We start from the raw sequence: 19,470 nt of genomic DNA, 5'->3' as shown, positions 1-19,470 counted from the left end.
AAAGAATGTAAAAAATGAAAACCTTTCTGAGGAACTTTTCAGAGTCCTCAGAAAGAAAGTTTCTCTGCCTTCTTAACTCTGACCAAGTTAAGGAGACAGACAAGAGACACAGATAAGAAGGAGGAGAATCTTTGTTCCCAGTCTGCAGGAATTTATGGAATTGTAAAACTAATTAGAGACTAAATTTGTTTACTATAAAGTTCCAAATTGTGGTTTGAGTGCTTCTATGAATGCTGACACATTTTAGTGAGTTCTGAAGTATCATTCTATAGAATTTGTTTTAAGGAAAAATGAGAATAAAACTTTGTGAAAATTACATGGAAATAGCACTTGGACCTCTTATCATTGTCTCTAGAGAATGACCAATTTATTGTTTTAGTGCAAAGGGGAAAGGTAATTTCACTGATTAGAGAAAAAGAACTGAAGCTAGTTTGAAAGTAGTTTCAGTGAAGTTCAGAAGTGAAAAAAAAAGATTTGCAGTTTGCAATTTCAATTTATCTGGTACTTAAGAATTGCCTATTATTAACTCTTCTCTAGAAGCTTGTTTAAATTAGGGGTCAATTTAAAAGTAAGTAAAATTTAATTTGGGAAAAATGTTTTATATTACCACTGTATTTCTTCAGTGAATGATATAACAGAATTTAATTGTTTAGGTAAACTAGTGGCAAAATCATCAAAAGGTGTTGGAAGAGACCATGCATTTATAAGCTTTTAAGAACCCCAAAGATAAAAGTATTGCAATTAATTGGTTTTGTGCAGTAAAAATTTGTCATAAATTGTGAGGGAAAATTCAGTGAAGAAAATTCTATAAATAGTCTGGGATGTGATTGGGAAATAAAGACTAGAGGAATTAAACATGTAAAAGAAAGAGAAGTATTGGACCCAAATATGAAAAGGAAAAAAGCAAGGTCCAGTTTTGAAGGGCTTTAATCAAAGCCCACTGGAGGGATATATAAAAGTGGGAAGAAAGAAATTTTAAGTAAGTAGGGATGAAATGGGTAGAAAGTAAAAGAAAATTGGAGTCTGTTTATGCTGACAATGTGAATGGAGGGTTTGAAAGTAAAGAAGTTTTAGAATTTTGGAAAGAGGATTGAGGGAAGTTTTGATCTTGTTGAGAAAAGAAGGATATGAGAAACTTTATTTATCTTTAAGATATGGAAAATATAGAAATATGCTTGCAACATTGAATTATTTGAGGATAGCATGCTCCTTCTTTTTCAATAAGTAGCTTTTCCTTTCTTGTCTGCTTTGACATTCTGAGAGTTATAATCAAAAAGCCGGGGGGGGGGGAAGGGCAGGCAAGGGAAGGTGGAGCTAGATTAAAAACACGAAGGAATTGATTTGGCTCTTTGGGTGATTTAAAAGGAAATGAAAAGTTCTGGGGAACTGGGAGTAGCCACTATGAATTTTTTGAACATGAGCTAACTGAAAACAGCAGACCCTTGAGAAAATTGAGATTTAAATGTTACTATTAATGCTTATAAATCCAGATTTGATTTAGTCAAAATTTTGTTCTGAAACTAAATTATTATGTCATCTCATTTATAAGATACGTTCTTCTATTAGGATAACTGTGGTGAATCAGAATTTACTACAAATCACATTTGCTATATATGCTGGAAAATGCATGGATCAAGAAGACCTGAATTAAAAATCTCATCTCAGAAATTTATTAGCAATGTGACCTGTTGAACTCCAGGAACCCCAATTTGGAACAGAGTCTGTTCTAAAAAAGAAGACAAATGAAATCAGGGTACTTGTGTCACTATCTTCAATTTCTCTCAAGTTGGCTTGACGTGCATTTGCATGGGAGTTCAGTCAAAAACTGCCCCGCACCAAGGGGGTCAGTTCAGAACTGTCTGAATTTGGGGGTTAGGGATACAAGGGATGCCAATCAACTCTGATTGGCATCACACTCTGGGACGTGGGCTGTATTAAAATTAGAGTCTTTGAGTAACCCAGATCACTCAATCCTGGTCAAAGAAACATCAATTTCCATATCACCTGTCTTGACAATAAGGAGGAATCAACATTCTCCCAGACCTGTCCAGGCAACATAATGAGCAGGAATGGACCTATTTAGATTACATTTTTAAGTTCCTTCAGAAGGAGAAATTCAACTTGGAACAAAGGGGGATGAGGAAGCTGCTCTGAGTCTTCAAGATAATGGTTACTAAGAAAAATCATTTTTCACAGACCTTAAGTTTGTTGTGGTTCAGTCATTTCAGTTGTGTTCGACTCTTTGAGACCCCATTTGGGATTTTCTTAGCAAAGATATTGGAATGGTTTTCCATTTCCTTCTCCAGCTCATTTTACAGATGAAGAAACTGAAGGAAACATGGTTAAGTGACTTAACTCAGGGTCACACAGCTAGTAAGTGTCTAAGGACAGATTTGAACTCAAATCTTCCAGAGACAGCACTCTAGCCCCTGCACCATCTAGCAGCCCTTAAGCACGTTATTTTATCTCGGTTTGCCTCAGTTTCCTAATCTGTAAAGAAAATAATAGTAATAGCACCCACCTCCTAGGTTGTTGTAAAGATCACATAATTGTGAAGTATTTAACACAGTGCCTGGCATGTGGTAAACATTATATAAATGTTAACTATTATTATTATTTCTTTAATTGAATGTAATTACTTCATATTGGATTATCCTATATTGGGTTTTAGATATAATAAATATAGAATGCCAAAAATGATAAAAATAAATAATTTTCTATGTAAGATAATTTGGAAATGCATTCAATTGAATTGATGTCACTTGCCTGGTAATAAGTTTTTTTCGTGTTTTAAATATATAATACCACATATGCCATTATTATGTTTCTAAACTTTTCTTATGTTGTGAATTTGGGAAAAGTAACTTTTCTTTTAATTTGGATACTGTTAGATATGAATTTAACTATTAAAGAACATGGTCAAAATGTTTGAAAAAATTGGGTATATTTTGCTTTAAAATGGATAATAATAATAACTTACTGTTTAAGGAAAATATATATAACAAAGATCTCCAAATTTGTCCTTATTTGTGAGGTTCCTTGAGACTTTGTCCTATAAAAATCTTATCAGTCCTGCTGAGTTCTTATATTCTAAAGTACTGAAGTTTGAGAAACTGGGACCATGCCCAGACAAAGAGAGGAAACTTACTGGTTTGCTTACAGTAAAGAGTGATTTTTATCCATAAATTATTTGACAATCACCTATGAAAATTATGAAATTGTACCTGTTAACTAATTGTCTGTATTGAAGTTATATCTCTTAGCCAACCTAGTAACAATGGATCTTAGATTTAAAGATTTCTTTTTGCAGTTTTTTTTTTTAGGCAGTTGGGGTTAAGTGACTTGCCCAGGGTCACACAGCTAGCAAGTGTCAAGTGTTTGGTCTGAGGCCAGATTTGAACTCAGGTCCTCCTGACTTCAGGGCCGCTGCTCTATCTACTGCGCCACTAGCTGCCCACTAAAGATTTCAGTCTCACCTTAGGAGTGAACATGCAATATAGATTGAAGGCTTACTATAGTTAGCATATTTTGGGGAGTTTGGAATATTATGTATTCACTATATGGTTGAAATGCTGGAATGTAATTATTCTTAAATTATAAATGAAGGGTAAATAAGATGCCCTTGTATGTGTTCATTATTAACTGTTGTCACAACTTGAGAAAAATAATAGTAATAATAACCTAGCCCTAAGCTGTGATCAATGAAATTTTACTATTTGCGATAAAATCATTAGGAAACATAATCTGATGTCTTATGTCAAAGCAGTCTGTGCCTCCTTCCTTTTCCTTTCATAGCATATTTCTATAATCAGGGCAGGTGAACTATAGAAGTTTTTGTTGTTGCAATACTAAATCTATTAATTAATAGATTAATATAGAAACATCTGAGTTGCTATAATAGGATGCAAATGGGAATGATCTTATTGTTTTCAATATGAATTTATAGTCAATTTCATACCCTAAGCAACTAAGTAAATGAGTTCTTGAACTTGCCATCCACTTGCTAATAGTTATATATTCATGTATAAGATTAGGGCCTTGAAGTATCTCATTCTTTCAGAGTGATATGGGGAGGAATATGGGAGGGATAAAACAAAATGTAAAAGTTTCCAAATTAAATGGAGTAGGAATGGACAGTATTTGCTTTTTTTTTCTTTTTTTTTTTTCGGTGAGGCAATAGGGGTTAAGTGACTTGCCCAGGGTCACACAGCTAGTAAATGTCATGTATCTAAGACTGGCTTTGAACTCAGGTCCTTCTGATTCCAAGGCCAGAGCTCTATCCAGTGCACCACCTAGCTCCCCCTAGGGATAGACAGTACCAAAAGATAAATGATACAACATCAGAAGATGAGCTCCTGAGGTCAGAAAGTGTCCAACATGGTAGCAGAGGACCAACTCCAGAAAGAATGAGGCAGCTGGTCCAAAGCTGCTCAGCTATGGATGTATCTGGTGATGAAAGGAAAGTCCGATGCTGCAAAGATCAATATTGCATAGGAACGTGGAATGTTAGATCTATGAACCAAAGTAAGCTGGATGTGGTCAAACAAGAGATGGAAAGTTTAAACACCAACATCTTGGGTATCAGTGAACTTAAATGGATGGGAATGGGTAAGCAATCATTACATATACACTAATGTGGGCAAGAATCCTTTAGGAGAAATAGAGTAGTCCTCATAGTCAATAAAAGGGCGAGGAAAACAGTACTGGGGTGTAATCTCAAAAATGGCAGAATGATATGTGTTTCAATCCAAGGCAAACCATTCGACATCACAGTAATACAAGTCTATGCTCCAAACACTGGTGCCAGAGAGGCCCAAATTGTCCAATTCTGTGAAGACCTACAACATCTTCTAGAAATAACACCAAAAAAAGATGTTGCATTCATCATAAGGGATTGGAATACTAAAGTAGGAAATCAAAAGATAATTAGAAAAGTAGGCAAGTTTGTCCTTCGAGTACAAAATGAAGCAGGGCAGAGACTAATAAAGTTTTGTCAAGGTAACTCATTGGTCATAGCAAACACTCTTTTTCAACAACCTAAAAGGCAACTCTACACATAGACATCAACCAGATGGTCAATATCAAAATCAGATTGATTATATACTCTGCAACCAAATATGAAGAAGTTCTTTACAGTTATAACAAGACCTGGAGCTGACTGTGGCTAAGATCATGAGCCTCTTGTTGCGAAATTCAGACTTAAATTGAAGAAAACAGGGAAAACTATCAGACTGTATAGATATAACCTAAATAACGTCCCTTGTATGAAGTAGAGGTTATGAATAGATTTAAGGGATTAGAACTGGTAGATAGAGTGCCTGAAGAACTATGGACACAGGTTCACAATATTGTACAAGAGACAACAACAAAAAACATCTTGAAGAAAAAGATCAAGAAAGCAAAATAATTGTCTAATGAGACTTTACAAATAGCTAGGAAAGAAGGATTGTGAAAGGGAAAAGATAAAGGGAAAGATATACCCAAGTGAATGCAGAATTCCAGAGAATAGCTAGGAGAGATAAGAAGGTTTTCTTAAATGAGTCATGCAAAGAAGTAGAATAAAACAATAGAATGGGAAATACATGAGATGCTTTTTAAAAAAATTTATTTGATTTATCAACAATCATTTCTATAAGCTTTTTTTTTTGTGAGGGCAATTGGGGTTAAGTGACTTGCCCAGAGTCACACAACTAATGAGTGTTATGTGTATGAGGTCAGATTTGAACTCAGGTTTTGCTGACTCCAGGGCCAGTGCTCTATCCACTGTGCCACCTGGCTGCTCCTCCATAAGCTTTTGAGTTTAAAATTTTTCTCCCCCTCCCTCCTCACTTCCTTCCCCAAGATGGTGTACAATCTGATATAGGCTATACACATACATTCTTATTAAACATATTTTCACATTAGTCATGTCGTGAGGAAGAATTAGAACCAATAGAAGGAACTACAAAAAAGAGGAAACAAAACAAAACAGAAGGAAAAAAAAGAGCAAATAGTATGCTTTGATCTGCATTCAAACTCCATAGTTCTGTCTGGATGTGGATAGCATTTTCCATCATGAGACTTTTGGAGATGTCTTAGATCCTTGCATTGCTGAGAAAGGCTAAGTCTACCAAAATTAGTCATCACACAACATGACTATTACTGTGTACAAGGTTCTCTTGGTTCTGCTTACTTCAATTAGAATCAGTCCATACGAGTCTTTCCAGGTTTTTCTGGTCTGCCTGTTCATCATTTCTTATAGCACAATAGTATTCCATTACATTCATATACCACCACTTGTTCAGCCATTCCCCAGTTGATGGGCATCCCCTCAATTTCCAATTCTTTGTCACCGCAAAAAGAGCTGCTATAAATATTTTTGTACATGTGGGTCCTTTCCTCATTTGTATGATCTCTTTAGGATACAGCCCTAGAAGTGGGTCAAAGGGTATGCACATTTTTGTAGCCCTTTGGGCATAGTTCCAAATTGCTCTCCAAAATGGTTGGATCATTTCACAACTCCACCAACAATGCATTAATGTTCCTATTTTCCCACATCTTCTCCAACATTTATCATTTTCCTGTTTTGTCATGTTGGCCAATCTGATAGGTGTGATGTGGTAGTACATGAGATCTTTTCAAGAAAATCAGAGATATCAAGGGAACATTTCAGGCAAAAATGGGTGTGATAAGAGACCAAAAAAATGGCAAAAATTTAACAGAAGTAGAAGAGATTAAGAAGAGGTGGTGAGAATATACAGAAGAACTATACAAGAAAGATCTTAACATCACCATTCACCATAATGATATGGTTAATGATCTAAAGCCAAACATCCTAGAGAATGAAGTCAAGTGGACCTTAGGAATCATTGCTAAGGCTAGTGGAGGTGATAGAATCCCAGCTGAACTATTTAAAATCCTAAAAGATGATGCTGTTAAAGTGTTGCACTCAATATGCCACCAAATTTGGAAAACTCAATAGTGGCCACTGAATTGGAAAAGATCCAGTTTATGTGCCAGTCCTAAAAAAGGACAATGCCAAAGGATATCCAAATAACCAAACAATTGCACTCATTTCACATGCCAGCACGGTTATGCTTAAGATTCTGCAAGCTAGGCTTCAGCAATATGTAAACTGAGAATTACCAGCAGTGTAGACTGGTTTTCAAAGAGGTAGAAGAACTAGAGACCAAACTGACAACATTTGCTGGATTATGGAGAAAGCAAGGGAGTTCCATTAAAAAAAAACATCTATTTCTCCTTCATTGACTATACTAAAGCCTCTGACTGTGTGGATCACAGCAAAATATTTCAAGTTCTCAAAGAGATGGGAGTATCAGACCGTCTTACTTGTCTCCTGAGGAATTTGTATGCAGGTCAAGAAGCAACAGTTGGAACTGAACATGGAGCAACTGATTGGTTTAAGATTGGGAAAGGAGGATGACAAAGCTGAATATTGTCACCTTATTTGTTTAACTCATATGCAGATTGTGTGTTGTGTGTGTGATTGTGGTTGTGGTTGTATGATTTATCTTTCATTCTCAAAGAGGACCATGACATCAGGTGGATGATGACATGACTTGCAATTAAAATGGATTTGAATGAGGGAGGGCTGTGCAAAGTCACCAGCCTCACTTTCTCCTCCAGAGCCACTGTGGCCAGATAGACTGGAGATGGCCCAGTCAATAGAACAAATGCTAAAGCTGAAGCTTAAATACTTTGGCCACATAATGAGAGGGCAGTACTCATTGGAAAAGACCCTGATGTTGGGAAATATTGAAGGCAAAAGGAGAAGGGGATGTCAGAGGATGAGATGGAGAGATAGTGTCATGGAAACAATGAACATGAATTTGGACAAATTTCAAGAAATAAGAGAGGATAGAAGGACCTGGTATGCTATGGTCCATGGGATCACGAGGAGTCGGACACAACTGAACAACAACACAGCAACAACAGTAAATTTTAGATAGCAACAGCAACAGACTTTTCTCTAAGAACTAGGGTGCACATACACATACGTACAAATGTGTGTGTGTGCTTGTGTGTAAAGTTGGTTTCCAAATGGGATATATAGCCTTGCATGTACAAGTTCTCAAAACTGGAATAAGAATTTTACATATAAAATTGCACTGATATTTGTAAAGAAAGTGAGCTTATTTCTCTGTTTCAAAGTCTCTGTCTGATCATTTTAAGAAACAGAAGGGTTTATTTTCCATGTCAGTCCCTCATGGATTTTTTTAAAAAGATTCTTCCTTTGGCCTGTAGGTGGTAGTAGCCATATCAAGCATAGGGTTTAGATAAAGATCAAAACAGCAAGTGATATGTAAACTGAAATTCTCTGAAGTTTCAGGCAAATTCTGGGTTCTTTTTTTTTTTTTAGTTTAGTGACTTGTCCGGGGTCACACAGCTAGTAAGTGTCAAGTGATTGTTCTGAGGCTGAATTTGAACTCAGGTCCTCCTGACTTCAGGGCTGGTGCTCTATCCACCTAGCTGCCCTGAATTCTGGGTTCTTAATTTGATGTTCTTCTTATAGCCTTATTGTTACTAGGATCAAAACCCTAAGGCTTGAGCTGGTTTTCATCACATGAACTAGTTATCGGGAAAGCAAATTTAGGAAGTTGTACTAAATTGTATTGAGTCTTGTTACTGGCAGATTCTAGAAACTTACCTAGGAATCTCTACAAGTGACTTGGAAGCAGAGAAGCAGATCTATTAGGAGGATCTCCTTTCAGAACCTCCCTGAGAATGAGACCTATTCAGAATGTCAAATGTCCCTGATTCCAGGGACCAGATGATTACCTGAGATGAAATGTGCTGATTAAATGGACATTGGGAATAGGTTCCCAGGTTACAAGGAGACATGATGTTATTTCATGGTGTTTTTGTTTGCTGAGTTTTCTTGGTTACCTTGGTCACATCCCTTCTCAAATTAGTCCTCAGAGCTAAATAGTTTGATCTGTAGCCTGACTTAATTTACTGATACAGTTTATTTAACAAGGTTTGTCTCCTTAGGGGGTATATAAGATTATGACTCTGCTTGTGCTGTTTGTGCCTTTCACCTCACCCTTTGGTGCCTCTTAAAGAAGACTATCATTCCATCCAGAAATTCCTAACGGATAAAGCATCTAAGTAAGTTATTCTGGGGGTTGAGAACCTCAGGATCAAAGAGGAGAATGTTACATCAACTCTGTTTTTTACTCTATTTTACTTTTTTTCACTCTTTTAAAATAAATAATGTTATTTTTACTCTATTTTGCTTTTATCCACCATTTTGTGAAGTTAAGTTTCAACTCCATGTAAGTTACCCGATTTAGGAGATTTCACAAGAGTACTCTTCCTCTCTGTTGTTACCTGACTTAAACAATGTCACAGGAATACCCCTCTCCCTCTCACCTCAATGTCTCCCAACCCTTCTCCACCAGTGAGAAACTAGATATCTCACTCCCTTTAATCCCATTTTTACTATTTTTCACTCCCTCTCAATTGTATATTAACTGTATAGAAACCAAGCTTTGGGGTCCTGGGCTACCAAGATCCTTGGACCTAGTTTGTTTTGCAACTGCACAAGTTGCCAAATAAATCACTGTCTGGATGTAATTACTCAGTTTCTTTATTCCACTGTAACAGTTTGGTATATAAGACACTCAATAATCTGGCTCCAAACTACCTTTCTAGCATGGCATGATGGATTAAGAGCTAGATTTAGCTTTCTGACTGACATTTGCTAGTAATATGATATAAGCAAATTATTTAACCTTTCTAAGCCTCAATTTCCTCACATGTAAAATGAATAATAATGCCACCTTAGCACAGAGCCTAGCACATAGTAGGTTTGTTGGCTATCTTACCAGGTTGTTGTGAGAATCTTTCTTCATTTAAGACTGAGCTCAGGTGCCACTTCTTCTAGAAACCCTCGCCTAATCCCCTCAGTTTTTAATATTTTCTCCTCCAAATTATTTTTCAGCTATCTGTACTTAAGATGTTCCCCAGTAGAATGCATACTCCTTGAGGGCAGAAACTATTTTTCATTTTTTCTTTTATATCCCTAGCACTTAGCACATAGGCTTGCTACCAGGTGCCTGAAAAAAAGGTTTGTTGAATGAAACTCAATAAATATACGCTATAGCTAAATTCCTTAAAAATCAAACTGACTAGTACAAGAAAGAGAAGACATTCCTAGACACAGTGAAAGGACTGATATGACCTTATTACAGGCATGGGCTGTGGAGTAAGCTGGAAGAGCAATGCATGACATCTAACCTCTAGTAACTTTCAACCTTTGTGGAAGTGGTCTCTGAGGTGGAAGACCTCAGGGACTAGCTAAAGAACTCTCAGTCCATGACTTCGCCATAAAGGCCCACAGTCCATTTGCTTCATCCACAGTTGTAATACAGAAGAAGATTGGAAATATTGGGATCTTTGTAGATTCTAAGGATTTAAACAAAGAACTTGGACCATGCTATGAGTTCAGGATGCCTTTGACTCTTTGCAAGGCAACTCAATGTGTTTTCACTATTAGATTTGTCTAGTGAACACTATCAAATCCTTATAGCAAAGGAAGATTAAGAATGGATAACCTTCATCTTACCAAATGATCTTACCAGTTTAAACATACACAAGGAAATTTCAGGTCTTGGCTCTCAAGTAGAGCTCGAAGGCACTCTCCTTTCCACCGCAGCTGGAGTGGGGAGGAGTTGGCTGACACCAGCGGGCTTGGGACCCACTACCTCCGCACCTACCCTCAGTGGGGGCTGGGGAGGAGGAGGAACAGCACAGCGTTTGGTTGCCCTGCCACTGCCGGGGCTCAGGGTGTGGAATAGCAGGATCCACCACCACACCACCACGTCCAACACACCACCACCACCACCCCATCACACCACAACTACCGCCACCACGTCCACCATCACCACCGCCACTTCCACCTCCACCGCTGCCGCCGCCTCCTCTTCCTCCTCAGATTCTTTAACTGACTGGACCAGCGCAGGGAGGTGCGGACAGATGGACTCGCCGGGGGGCCTAAGCCCCCCAGCACATCGAGAGCCTGCTGGGGCTGAAGCCTGGCTCCTGCCACACGAAGCCGCTACCCAAAGAAGAGAAGGGGCCGCCACATTGGGCTTCTCCCTCACCAGAGTCCCCAGCAAGGTTGACTATGTTGTGGAGTATGACTATGATACAGTACATGATGATGAATTGACCATTCGAGTTGGGGATATCATCAGAAATGTGAAAAAAACTAGAAGAGGAAGGATGGTTAGAAGGAGAACTAAATGGAAGATGGGAGATTGATTCCTGATAATTTTGTTAAGGAAAAACATTGATTATACACTGCAGCAAAGTCCTGCTAGCAATTTGAATCACAAGTAAGGTCAAGCTTCTATATATACTTTCCATGGTGTCTAAAGTTAAAACAAGAAGCAAGATCCGAATTCCCACACCAGTGTTCAGCAGACATATTTTCTGAGTTCAAACTTCAAAGTTCCAGCAGAATGTTTTGGACATTGATGCAGGTGCAAAAGAAATTTCTACATTTCTAAATCAGTTTAGCTGTCCAGTTGAGCAGCTTCCACTGAGCCTTCAATTGGAATTGTTTAATCTGCAGTTTAATAACATGCTAAAAGACAAATATCAAGAGAAGAATTTAATATAATTCTATAAATGCCTTGCTAGGTGGCCCAATGGATAGAGAGCTGGCCCTGAAGTCAGGATGACTCACCTTCCTAAGTTTAAATCCAACCTCAGACACTTACTAGCAGTGTGACCATGGGCACATCACTTAACCTCGTTTGTCTCAGTTCCTCATCTGTAAAATGAGCTGGAGAAGGAAATGGCAAACCCTCCAGTATCTTTGCCAAAAAAAAAACAAAAAACTCCAGATGGGGTCACTAAGAGTAGGACATGACTGAAACAACTGAACAATAGATGCCTTCCAAGCAATGAATATACTCAAATTAAAATCATATGCTTGTGGATTGATATCAGTATTTGGTAGTAGCTATCTGTGTGAAATGACATTTTCAACAATGAAATAAAATACATAAAATCTCATTATAAATCAATATTAACAAAGGAACTTTTGTGGCTGATTTTGATGACAAGAAACACAAACTTTGAACCCCAATTAAATGTGATATTATCCCCTTATAAAAGGCTCCCATTCTTATTAGTAGACCTACATTATTATAAAATCATACTAAAGTATTATATCTTGAATTTAATCAATAAAAATTTTGTGGAAATTTAGGAAAAAAAAGAAATTTCAGGGGCACCTACAATGACTTCCAATAACTTATTGTTTTTGTCATTTGGTTAGCATTTGCTGCTTTGAGGTGCTGGTATATTTGGATGAGCTCATCATTTTTGGAAACACAATGGGAAAAAAATAAGGAAAAAAAACTGATGAAAGTGTCATATCAGCTGGAAGATGTGGGTGTGAAGCTGTCAGTGGATGAGTGCCAATTCTGTATGACCTCTCTCAAGAGACATAGCATCCCATCAGTGAAGTAAATACTTCCCCAGAGAAGATAGTGGTACTTGTCAAGTGGCCATATCTGAAGAATCAGTGAAAGCCAATACCTTTTTTAGTATTTGAGGATGCTTCCAAAAATTTCTGAAGAACTATGCTGTTTTCACTAAGTAATGATCTCATCTATAAATATAAGTTTGAGAAGAACTGTAAGCAGAAGGGCAAGAAAGGGCAATCTGTTGTGAACCCTAAGCCACAGTTTGGAGACTTTTGGAATGAAAAGTGGTCTATTGCCTCATGCATCTACCAGAGTTGTTTCATGCAGATTAAACAAGTCCTTCATGTTTTGCACTAATGGTAGTTTACAGGATTTTGACTTGGAAGAACTCATACTCTAGGAGATCAATAATCACCAGAAATTTACCATATTTGCCAATAGAGAATATTCCAATAGATGAGACTTATTATCCCACAGGTAAATTGGTTTTGGATTTAAAATCGACTTCACTGATAAGTTCTTTTAAAAAGTAAATTTTATTAATATATTTTGGTTTTGTGTCACCTACATTTCCCACTGAATCTTTTCCTCTACTCCTTCTTATCGAGTCATCTCCTATGGTAAAAAAGAGACAGAGAAGGAAAACTAAAGTTTCACAAAGCTAACCAATATATCAAAAAAACCTGATGTTACATGCAGTACTCCACACCTATGACCACTCCCATACTTCCTGCCCCAAATCTTTACAAATAAGCAAGAAGTACCTTTTCATATTTCTTCTTTGGGGCCAAGCTTGGTCATTATAACTTAATAGCATTCAGTTTCAATTATTTGGCTGTAGTTCTTTCCATTTATATTGCATTGTTATAGTCATTGTACATATTGTTTTCCTAGTTCTGCTAGCTTACTTCCAATCAGTTCATGTATTCTTCTCTATATTTCATGTCACTGGTAAGTTCTGAGATTGTGCTGTGAGGCTCACTTTCAAGTATCTTGACCAGCTAGATGTGTGCTGCCAGAGATGGAATAGAACAGAAATAACCTGGATCCTATAGCTTGTATGCTTAAGGCCAGGTTGATATCCATTGAAAGCATTAAGGCAATCTGTTACATTCAGGGAGCTGAGAGTTTGACATTTCAATTGGAGACTGTGCCATGAGTAGAGGTCAGTGTTGTTGCAATGAACCAAACCTCTTTGAATGACTGGCAATGGGGGTAACTGCATAATGAGAATTAATTAGAAGTGATACAGGCCAAGAAGTGAGGATGTGACCATTGGGTATTCAAGCTTCATTCCTCAGAGGGCATCTGCTTCTGAGAGAATGGCAGAAGTAAGAGCTATGCAATAGGGGTAGCAACATGGCGCAGTGGAAAGAATTGTAGAACCTTAGTTTGAATCCCAGTTTGGCCACTGTGTACCCTTGGACAAGTCATTTTAACCTTTTGGGCCTCAGTTTTCTCATCTGCAAAATAATGGAGTTGGACTAGATGACCTGTAAGGTCCCTGCCAGCTCTATGTCTATGATCCCATAAGTACTATGCCAGACAACAATTGATCCAACCCAAGGTACAGGAAAATAGTTCATGCAGTTCACCTCTGCAGGCCACGTGTTTGACACCACTGCTCTGAGGGATGAGGGAAGTTGGACACGATGGTCTTGATCCAAAGAGTACCTCTGCCTAGATAGCGGGAGGGTGGGGCAGGGAGAGGAGGAGATACCCCTTTCCTGCCTGATACTCTAGCTTGTGGAGTTTGGGAGGGAACAGAGGTCACCTGGAAAAGTTAAAGACAATGATAGTATATCTGAGTCATCTGTAACCTCAGGGGCAGGACGATAGGCTGGATGGCCTGAGGATACAGAGTCAGCCGTAGGCTACCCATGAGCTCAGGTGTAGAAAAACAGACCACTATATCTGAGGAAGGCAACAGTCTAAAACTGCCTGAACAGATCACACTAGAAGTGCAAGTACTGTCCAGTTAGCAATAATAATAATAATAAACATTTATATAGTGCTTACTGTTGTGACAGGCATTGCGCTTGGTGCTTTACAATTATTATCTCATTTGATCCTTACAACAAACCTGAGAGGTAGGTGCTATTATCCCCAATTTACAGATGGGGCAAACAGGTTAAGTGATTTGCCAGGGTCACACAGCTACCAAGTGCCTGACACAGAATTTGAACTCAAGTCTTCACTGATTCAAGGCCCAGCACTTGACCGTAGGTGACTAAGTGACCTTATGAAGTTCAAGGGGCAATGGCTAAAGAGTTTATGCCTGTAGCCATATGATGTCATTGTTGGACAGTGTAAAACTTCCCTTATATGTTTTACACGTGGCTTATGAGTTTGGTCTACGCTATGCTTCTTCATTATATATTCTATTGCTACATATGCTTCTGAATGTGACCTTTGTGTATACCTATTTACACCACCCTGTTATGTGGCACTTTGTTTTATGTTATGTGTTTATGAGACCTACTGTATGTACTTTTGTTGTATGTACCAGTTATACGGTTTCTGCATATGCTTATACATGCTGCACACAATCCTCACATAACTATTGGGTGATCATTGCCTGTTTGGTTATGATTACACTAAATGCTACTTACGATTAGATATGATTAGATGCGTAATAGATGTAACTATTTGCTAACATGATTACAGTGCATATTTATAGACATCGCTTTGTGCTCGGTGTGGTTTGCAGCAACTACAATTTTTTTTATTGAGCAAGAATAAAAGAACATTTTCTGGTCATTTGCCAGGATCTTTATGCTCTAGTATAGCCTTGCTTGCCCCTTCTTCCCAGGATGTTTGGTGTCCAGGGGTCAGGGACCAGATTGGTCAATTGAGCTGAGAACAGAAAGTAATGAGAGAGACTCAGGGAGAGAGAAAAGAGTGGACAGAGAAAGACAAAAGAAAAATGTAGCTGCCACCAAGTGTACAGAGCAGCAACTTCACCTCTGGGGCTGTGACAGGACAGGCAGGGAGAAGCTAGGGAGAACATCTCACATATCCAGCCATGCCTTGTTCCTTGCCAGCTCATACACAAACACAGCAGCTACTAGACCACCCAGTGCTTTAGCAAAAAAAAATAAAAGGCATTGGCAATCCACGTTTGAAATGGAGTGCCGATGGCTGATAGCTATATATGGCAAGTCCTACCTGTGCTTTATTTCTTTCACTGGGAGCAAGAAATTCTTTGAGAGAGTAGCTTGAACAGACAACTTAGTCCTAGACTCTTGATACACTCGATTGTGACTACTTCATTTTATGCTACCTGTTTCTGCCACATTTTTTATACTGCTATGTGTTGCTTTTGTTTACTTAAGGAAAATATTTTGCTTTTGCCATATGAGGTGGAAGCGATTTTTTAAAATTATGGCTGTATCTGTAAAGTAGATTTTAGTGAGTGAGCCCTGAGCCAAAGTTGAGTTTAATGAACCTAGCCCAAAAAGACCTTTGCAAGTAATAGGAAGTGGTCCTAGGAGACTATACATGCATCTCTGTTAATTGAGTATTAGTCGAAGGAACTGAGAGAGACATCAGGTCATAGTGGAAAGATCCACTAGATCTGGAATCAGAGGAGATCTGGGTTCAAATTCCAGCTTCACCTGTCTGACCTCTGGAAAATCACTTAATCTGTTTGGGCCTCAGTTTCCTCAGCTGTAAAACGTCCCAGGGTGCTGACCTATATGTTCTCTGAGGTTACTTCCAGCTCTAAATCTATGATCCCCTCCTTAGCCACAAGAAAACTGAGGGAATATACAAGATAGCTACTGTCATCTATCTAAAGGGTGGTCATAGGGAAGAGAGATTAGACTTGTTTTGTCCATAGAGGGTTGAACTAGCAATACAAAGGTTAGGGAGGGGAAGAAGAATAGAAAAGCAGAGCGCACCTCACTAGCTGTAATGCATTTAGTAGCAAATAGAATTGTTGAACAATGTATTAGAATGCCTTGACAGATACTGAGATGCCTATCATTGGTCATACCCAAGATAAAATTGAAAAAACCATTCTTCTAAGATCTGAAGAGGGGATCTTTGTGTTAGGTACAAGTTTGCCCAAGGTTGGACTAGATTACCTTTTTGAAGAGTGCCCAAGATTTCAGAATTCTGCTTTATCAACCATGATTCCAGAGGACTAATGATGAAGAATGCTACCCACCTCCTGACAGAGAGGTATAGACTAATATGCAGAATGAGATAGATAGATAGATAGATAGATAGATAGATAGATAGATAGATAGATAGATATAGAGAGAGATAGATATATGGACAAGTCCAATATGGGAATTTGTTTTGACTATGCATGCTTGTTACAAGTGTTTAATTTTTTTTCCTAACAGAAGAGGAAGAAAAAAATGCTCAATAAATGAAAAAGAATAAAATGTAATTTTAATAAAAGAATACCTAATCTTGAGCTCTCTGATCTTGACCTGGGCCTTAGGTCTCAGCCACCCTTTGTCAGTTTATCAGTGCCCTTTTTCTCATTTTTCATTCCTTACTAAATTTCCTTGATTCCAGAACCACAATTTGAGGTCATGAGGTTCATGGCCCTTCCTGGTTCCCTAAGTGATTTGGCTCCTTGATTTCAGAGATTTGTAATGCCCAAACTTTAATTACAAGTGGATGCCTTCCCCTATGACTGCTGGATGTCTTTTTTTCAAATCTATTTCCTTCTTTTTCACAAAATCACTTACACATACTCCCAAGCACTTCATTATCTTCTATTAATCCAAAATCTGGGTTCACTGGAACTTCCCTGAGCATTTTCTTTCCCAATGTGGAAATCACTAGGGCTCAGAACTGTCCCATTCAGATATAACATATTCCAGGGCTTGTCTTCATAGCTCATAGAATATTGATGTCATTCTGTGACAATAAGGAACTAGGACCTAAATCTTCATAACCTCTTCAAGCAATGACTCAAGCAGGAGATACCCTGGTATTCTTGTCTCCTTACTACCTCACAACTCAGGACTCACTCAAGAATCTGCTGGGTATCCATATATGGGTGCCCTTCCTTCCTTCCAAGTCTCTAGTACATACTCCCATTTGTCATAGGCGCTCAGGAACTTCTCTGTGCTTCAGGCTCTTTCTTCTGCTTGACTCACTCAAACTGCTCCACATTCTCAACACCATCACATATATACCTCAGAACTAGTCACCTACCACCCCAAAAGATAATCAGCCTCAAAAAAAAATCTGAATGCCTTTTGTGTAATTAGTAATTATAGATGGCTGCAGAGGGTATCGTTGTTTGTCTTCTACTGGAGTCTCCAACCATAAAAATTCTTTGGTATCCAACCCCTAACCTGTCTCATTTTACTCTAGCCCACAAAAGTACATTTTCCAGGACTTATTCACAAGTGGAAGAGATTTTTCAAATTAAAAAAAAAATACAACTGATTGAGGTAAACAGAAGCAAGGATGTAAAAAAAAAAGCCACAAAACTGGCTAGTCTTAGATTAACTGGCCCTACACTTTCTTTTCTTTTTTTGGTGAGGCAATTGGGGTTAAGTGACTTGCCCAGGGTCACACAGCTAGTGTCAAGTGTCTGAGGTTGGATTTGAACTCAGGTCCTCGTGACCTTAAGACCAGAGATCTATCCACTGCACCACCTGGCTGCCCCACCCTATACTTTCTAAGGTGTTCCTCATAGCCTTAGTCTGGACATCTAGATTCCTACTAGGCTGGGGAAGGCAACATTGCCTCCACTCCATTCTCCCCATAGGGCCTCAGATGAAAATGGCATTTGTTCTTCAGAATATCCATAAGCTGAATTTGGGATTTGCCTAACCTGGGTTCTCTAGACCTGGGATTCTCAAAGTATGATCCAGGGACCCCTGTGGGTCCTTGAGACCTTTTTTTTTTTTTTAGGCAATTGGGGTTAAGTGATTTGCCCAGGGTCACACAGCTAGTAAGTGTCAAGTGTTTGGTCTGAGGCCGGATTTGAACTCAGGTCTTCCTGACTTCAGGGCCAGTGCGCTATCTACTGCACCACCTAGCTGCCCCTCCTTGAGACCTTTTAAGTGGGTAAGGCAAAAATATCTTTATAATATTACTAAGGCATTTTAATTTCTAACAGGGTAAACAGATAGATGGGCAGCTAGGTAGTACAGTGAATAGAGTGCCGGGCCTACAGGCTTAGCTTCCTAAGTTCAAATCTTGCTTCAGACACTTACTAGCTATATGACCCTGGGCAAGTCACTTAACCTTTTTGCCTCGGTTTCCTCATCTGTAAAATGAACTGGAGAAGGAAATGGCAAACTACTCCAGTATCTTTGCCAAGAAAACCCCAAATGAGGTTGTCATGAAAAGTCACTGAATAACAAATAGATGGATATAACACATATAATCAAAAGCCTTCTGGAGAGTTCTCAATAATTTTTAAGAATGTAAAGGAGTCCTGAGACCAAAAAGCCTGAGAACTATTGTCCTAGACCAAGTTCTCAGATCCACTGGGAGGCAGTGTGGTATAGAGTTACTCTATGGTATAGAGTTAGATTTAGCATCTGAGGACTTGGGTTCAAATCTTGATTTCTGCCACCACTTGATTTTGGACAACTCACTTCCCCTATCTCGGCTATATTCTCCTCCTCTGTAAAATGACAGAGTTGGACAAAAAGTGAAAATAATAAGTTGGAGGGATTGAGGGAAAACACGTACACTAGCTCATTGTTGGTGGAGCTGTGAATTAATTGGTCTAGCAATTTTGGAATGCAATTTGAAACTATTCCTCAAAACTTACTAAACTGTGCATACCCTTTGACCCAGTGATATAACTACTAGGTCTATGTCCCAAAAATATCAAAGAAAGGGAAGGGCCCACTTAAACAAAATATTTATAGCAACTCTTTTTGTGGTGGCAAAGAACTGGAGGTGCCAATCAGAAGGGGAATGGCTAAATAAATTATGGTATGTGAATGTAATATTATAAGAATGTATGGTATATGATTGTACTGTAATACTATTGTGCCATAGAAATGATGAAAGAGATGGTTTCAGAGAACCTGGGAAGATT

Source organism: Phascolarctos cinereus, unplaced genomic scaffold, assembly GCF_003287225.1.
Source record: "Phascolarctos cinereus isolate Bilbo 61053 unplaced genomic scaffold, phaCin_HiC Scaffold_2;HRSCAF=192, whole genome shotgun sequence".
Taxonomy (NCBI): Eukaryota; Metazoa; Chordata; class Mammalia; order Diprotodontia; family Phascolarctidae; genus Phascolarctos; species Phascolarctos cinereus.
The sequence above is the reverse complement of the archived record's forward strand: the minus strand, read 5'-3'. Positions refer to the sequence as shown.